Here is a 7,058-nt window from a genome sequence, read left to right as displayed (position 1 = left end):
AGCTTCAACCACTTCTACCCTCCATACATAACTTATGTTATAGTTTTAAGTTGCAAGTTGAATAGGAATATAACGCTACATTATTTCTGTCCACATGAAACTTGTATACGTTTCTATGGAGCTCATGTATTCAATCACACAAACTTCAATCAAGCTAATACATAATAACCATTAATACTGACATCAGAGATGTTTTTCAAAAGCAATGAATGCAATATTCATGCTTAAAAATGAGCTTTAAATAAATAATTGTCTCTCCTCTAAGCTCCATCATTACATCTTGTTATATGGGCTAACAAAGCTTTTCTTTGTCAGGTTAATTCATGAATCAAGTTTAATTAGGAAAAAATTGTTTTACTGTTACAGAGAAAGATCATGGAGCTGTTTTAAGAGAAATCCATCACCACACAACTGGGGCAACAGCACCAATCATGGGGTGTGGTTTTGTGACCCTGAAGCGTTCATTAAAGAAGAGAGTAGAGGTTTGGGTGGTGGAGGTGTGCAACCCATGTCTAATAGGGTTGGATTTTCTAACCGCCGGCAAGTGTGAAATCGATCTGGGCCGGTGTCATGCAAGTGGGTGTGGAAGAGTTACCATTAGGGGGTGTGAGCACGGATAAGAAGGTTTATCTGGAGTTTCCCGATCCTATGACCATTCCCCCGGGTGTCGAGGCGATCGTCCTGGCATAATGGAGAACTCATCCAATCTGGCAGAAACTCTGTGGCCTGGTCGAACAACTGGCAGGGCAACCAATTCTGTGTTTGGTCATGGTCCATACCCTTCTAAAAACTGATGAGCCTGTTGTGGCTATCAGAGTGATTAATATTAGCACAGAACAACGCACTATTTTCTGAGGCACGAAGGTGGTGGATTGCACCCCAGTTATCAAAGTCGTGGAGGTGAGGGATGAGAACATCTTGCCAGATCAACCCCAGAGGGAATCTCGAGAATGTGACAGGATCCCATTTGCGAGATGGTAAAAAGGAGTAGTGTGGATTTGGAAGCGGCACAATGGGTGGCCTTACACAAATTAATTAACCAGTATTTGGAAATCTTCTCTTTGTCATCTGAGGACATTGGATGTACGAGCCTGGTGAAACATCAGATCCACACCGGTGAGGCCCGGCCTCTTCATCAGCCTGTCCGATGGCTCCCTTGGAGTAAAAGGGAGGAAGCTGACGAGCCGGTAGAAAAGATGCTCAGTGCAGGTGTCATTGAACCCACGGGAAGTCCTTGGATGTCATTGGCTGTGTTGGATAAAAAAGAAGGATGGGACCACCATGGGTGTCGATTGCTTTTGAAAAGTGTGGGGGGGGGGGACATTGCATGTCCAGACCATGAAGCCCACTTCGTGCCGGCATGGACACACCAAGTCTACCCTTGCAAATTCTTGATTTTATATGCTCGTTGACATGCTGCCTTCTGATCACACATATCCCTTAAATTAATCTGACCATCTATCGACCATCTTTTTATCAAATGAAAGCAGACGGAGCGAAATTAATTAAATATTAATCATACACATTTCAAAGTTTCAAGTGTCATCAAAGAAATACATATGAAGACCACAAGGGGAAAACCAGAGATGTCACTTTTTATAAATTTCAGGGTTATTGCACCTGCCAATAGTTGGCAACATAAGGTTTCCTCTCACAATATTACTTTAACAAATAACCAGGTGTGTCACATAATTTATATGGTATAAAGTTTAGCCATGCAATGAAAAAACAAGTGTTGTCAAAGCTGAACAAGTAGAAACCCAGAGTTGTCAGTACTTTGCTCCTGGTTATCTCCCTTTCATTCATGCTAACTGTTCCACCATAATATTCAGAGTTGAGAAACTAAAAAATGAAAGGTTGTAAAACTTTCACAGCATAAACTCTGAGCACTACAATAACCTATTTGGTTATTTCATGGGCTCCGTAGTTGGTGCATATCGTGGTTCAAGCCTGGTAAAACCTTTATTGTGACTTTTATGGGACCCACGCTGTGGCTTAACGGTTAGCGCGTCTGAGTACCCATCCTCATTCGATGTACCCACCACCCAATCAACCTGCTAAGGTATATGAGGGAGTCACATGAGGTGACTTCGGCTATCACGGGGATGGTTTATCCTTGGTTTCCTCCCGGTTTTCCATCATATTAAGTGGTACGGAGTAAGAAATGGAGAATCCATCGTCATATAAGCGAAATACCCTTGAGTATGGCGTTGAACACCAATCAAACAAAAAAACAATGACCGTTTAATGTTGAAAAAAATAATCTGTGATCACCAAAGTCATGTAATGTATGCTAATAACCAACAAGCATGAATTTGCTACACATCCTGGGTTAAAATTGCATGGTAATTATTAAACAAGGGAACAACCAGTGATGTCAGTTTGCAACATTGATTCGTTCTTTGCTCTTAAATTAAATAACACAGAAGCTTGGCAAATGCTACATGCTTAATTTGATCGGCCAATGATCACTCTTCCTTTTACTGGAAAAGAAATCTATATGACAGTTATTAAACAGTCCACCAAAGTCTTGAAACTTTGTTTTTCAGTTTCTTCAAAATTGACTTATCCTGACATCTCTGGTTTTCCCCTTGTGGTCTTCATATGTATTTCTTTGATGACACTTGAAACTTTGAAACGTGTATGATTAATTACATATATGTAGGTATATATATATATATATATATATATATATATATATATATGTATATATATATATGTATATATATATATGTATATATGTATATATGTATATATGTATATATGTATATATGTATATATATATATATATATATATATATATATATATATATATATATATATATATATATATATATATATACACATACATACTAGTAGTAATGCCCGGCGTTGCTCGGGCTAGCAATAAAGCCCGGTGTTGCCCGGGCTTTCTTGCAAATTTCCTGAATAGCGGTTATGGTTAGGGTTAGGGTTAGCTGTTAGGGTTAGGGTTAGGGTTAGTGTTGGGGTAGCTAACACTAACCCAAACCCTAACAGCTCACCCTAACCCTAACCCTAACACTAACCCAAACCCTAACAGCTAACCCTAACAGCTAACCCAAACCCTAACCCTAACCCTAACAACTTGGCGTAGCGGAGGTAAACAGCGCCCGGGGCAAAGTGGAAATTTGCGTCCCCCGTAGGCCTTAAACTTGAGTGGATTTGAATGGAAAATCTCATAAGGGATATCGATTTATCGATTTTTTTCGAATATCAGAAGTGTTATGGAAAAAATTTATCGCCAATGACCTAAGTTGGACCAAAAGCCATAATCGTACCGAATTTGAATGGAATCTGTTGGAGTTTGTGAAAATGCATCAAAACGAATTTTGAGGGGCCTCTTAAGGAAGACAATAATATCATTAGTATATGTGCCAAATTTTGTTTCATTTCATGCAGTAACAAAAATCTGATGGTGGAACAAAGAAAGGGGCATGCCGAAATATTAACATATATATATATATATATATATATATATATATATATATATATATATATATATATATATATATATATATATATATATATATATATATATATATATATATATATAGCCTGGTGTTGGCGCAGTGGTTAGGGCAGCGGCTTGGGATCCAAAAGGTCCTGAGTTCAAGCCCCGTTGGACCACTGAATTAATACACCAGGGGGTTGACTCAGCCTGTCATCCTTCCGAGGTCGGCGAAATGAGTACCAGTATACTGGGCCGGTGTATACCCCGGTTAAAATAGGTGTACCTTATCCCTGCGTCGTAATAGGCAACCAGGGTTGCGTCAGGAAGGGCATCCGGCGTAAAACGTGCCAAATCACTATGCGGATCATACGGATGATCCGCTGTGGCGACCCCTTATGGGAGCAGCTGAAAGAAGAAGAAGAAGATATATATATATATATATATATATATATATATATATATATATATATATATATATATATATTTGTTTATCAAGTCTCCTTCCCACGACCCTTGAACTGATTCACTAAACATAAACTGAAAACTAGACTGACATACAAATTGATATTACACGAGTATGGTCAACTTACCTTAAAACTTGCCAAAAATATGAACCCTCTTGTCTGCCGATCCAGTTAAAAACTTTGTAGCAATGTCTTGGGGGTCAAGTGCAGTCAGACGATCTCGGTGAACATGACAGATCATGAGATGGTTGAGGCGTTGTTGGGTCATTGTGGAACGTAACCAAGTTTTCATACGTCTGGGGAAACCAATAGAAGCCTAAGCAAACGTTCTACCTGTGGGAACATTCTACGGACTTCCGGAACCATGTCTACAAATATCTTACGGTAATCCTCAATAGATGAACCACTGAACTGGTTACGAAAGAAGCCAAGTTCTTGCTCGAGGGAATCCGACAGTTCGGGATATTTGCGGACTATTTGTGGTTTGAATGACCCAGACAGGAGCATTTCACCAAAGTCCCTGTACGCCATGAGGTCGGTTAATGTGAAGTACTCGTTCAAGTTCTCGGATGCGCTGTCGATGACTTTGAAAAATTCAGCTCTGTATACCTCCTCTACACAATTGTCAGTGTATTCCTGCGTGCCTCCATCTAGTCTCTTCGGAAGCTTGCGCTTACGAGGGAGGGTCAGTGGATCGAGTTGGCACTGCTGGAGCTTCTGTTGTGCTGCTTCGAAAACCTCCTTAAACGTCTGGTCGGTACGGAGAGATTGGAGATTCTGTGCAGTTACCTTTGCAGCAGTAAGCATACCAGAGACGGTAACTTGTGAACCCTGAAGTGCCTTATTGAGGTATTCAAGGGATTGGAGAACGGGCAATGATGCAAACAGACCGAGAACACACTTTCCTGATGAAAGACAGCTTCGAATACTGTTGGCTCGCGATTCCATGTTCGTACCAAAGTCATCACTTGCTTGTTGAAGGGCATCCAGTACCGCTTCATAGTTGTCCAATACTGATTTTCACGGCAGGAGAACGAGTTAACCAACACTTCGGGCAAATTGGCCTCAGGCATGTAGGGCAAGGAGTGTTAGCATCGTCAGCGTGGATATTCAAGTACAGAAGCTTGAATTTTCCAGAGTTGTAGATGTTGCCAAGTACTTGGACATAATCAAGGGAGTCTCTTCGGGCCCTGTCACACTTTGACGTTTTAGCCAGCGTATGGCAACGTATCAAAATGTATGTAAAACGCTGGCGTACGCTGAACTATTGATGTTTTTTTCAGTTTTTGGCATAGTCATAATGAGTTGGACGTATGCATAATTAGTAACGTACACAGAACGTTTCGATAACTTATAGATAACGAATGCTTAGTGTGTTGTCGGCGTTCACAACGTATGCCCATGATAGTCTAATGTATGCATAGAGTGTGGCAGCGTATCGCTGACGATCACGTGGCATAGGCTATTAATAAGCTGTCGCTCAACGATTTAAATCATAACCGCACTAGACATCGAAGTGTCAACATCACCGTCATGCCCTGCAACACCTTGACGTTTTAGCCAGCGTATGCCGACGTATGAAAAATTTGCCGAATACGCTGGCACACATCGAATATGTTATGGGTAAGTTTTGTATGTACGTTAAGAGCACGCTGAAGCATGCTGGCATACGTCGTCGTATGCCAAGCTCATCGACAAATTTTAAGCATGCTCAAAATATTTTGATGTATGCCAGCGTATGACTCACATGTTCCGCATACGCTGGCCATAAGTTGTAGGCATGTTATGCGATCGTTGACACACGTTACTTGTAAGTTACTCATAAGTCGAAACACATCGAGGTAATGTTCAGCGTACCCGAAACTTATTTCTAACCTCTGAGTAACGTGCTTTGTACCTATGTGTAATGTATCTCCAACGCATATTGACGTATTGGATTGACGCCTTCCGGACGACCACAGAACTTACTGACGTGTTTCTAACTTACAGCTACCGTATAATGTCGTATTGGCAGCGTTTAGGGGAATTGGTATATTAAAATGGGCTTCATAGGAGGAACCAGTCAGTGTTTCAGACTCCAAGTTGAGTAGATGTCCATGTCAGTAGTATCAGTGGTAGTAGTAGGTGACAATGTCAGTAGTTGTAGTAGTAGTAGGTGCATGTCAGTAGTAGTAGGTGAGCGTGATGGGGAGGGTGTGGGTGATTATGGATCCTCCTTGCATCCACGTCCACGAACAGGAGACTTCTTTGCAGCATTCTTCGAAGTTTTCTTCAGCATTTTTTTTTTTTTATGTTTTTCTACGCTGAACTATTGATGTTTTTTTCAGTTTTTGGCGTATTCATAACGAGTTGGACGTATGCATAACGTATTAGTAATGTACACAGAACATTTTGATAACTTATTGATGACTTATACCAATGAATGCTTAGCATGTTGTCGGCGTTCACAACCTATGCCCAACGATAGTCTAACTTATGCATAGCGCGGCAGCGAATCGCCGACGATCACGTGGGGTAGCCTATTAATAGGCTGCCGCTCAACGATTTAAATCATAACCACACAAGAAATCGAAGTGTCAACATCACCTTCATGCCGAAGAAGAAAAAAAAAACCATGGAGTCTGGAACACTGACGGGTTCCTCCTGTGAAGCCCATTTTTATATACCAATTCCCCTAAATGCTGCCAATACGCCATTATACGGTAGCTGTAAGTTAGAAACATGTTCAGTCAGTTCTGTGGTCGTCCGGAATGACGTCAAATACTTCTACATACGTCAATATGCGTTGGAGATACGTTACACATAGGTTCAAAGCACGTTACTCATAGGTTAGAAATAAGTTCCGGGTACGCTAAACATTACCTCGACGTGTTTAGACTTATGAGTAACTTACAAGTAACGTGTGTCGACGTGTGTCAACGATCGCATAACGTGCCTACAACTTATGGCCAGCATATGTGGAACGTGTGAGTCATACGCTGACATACGTCGAAAAATTTTGAGCATGTTTAAATTTGTCGACGAGCTCGGCGTGCTACGATGTATGCCAGCGTGCTTCAGCGTGCTCTTAACGTATTCAAAACTTACCCATAACGTATTCGACGTGTGCCAGCGTTTTAGAC

This window comes from Eptatretus burgeri, chromosome 2 (genome assembly GCF_056783735.1).
Source record: "Eptatretus burgeri isolate ZD-2024b chromosome 2, Ebu_testis_v1, whole genome shotgun sequence".
NCBI lineage: Eukaryota > Metazoa > Chordata > Myxini > Myxiniformes > Myxinidae > Eptatretus > Eptatretus burgeri.
The sequence above is the reverse complement of the archived record's forward strand: the minus strand, read 5'-3'. Positions refer to the sequence as shown.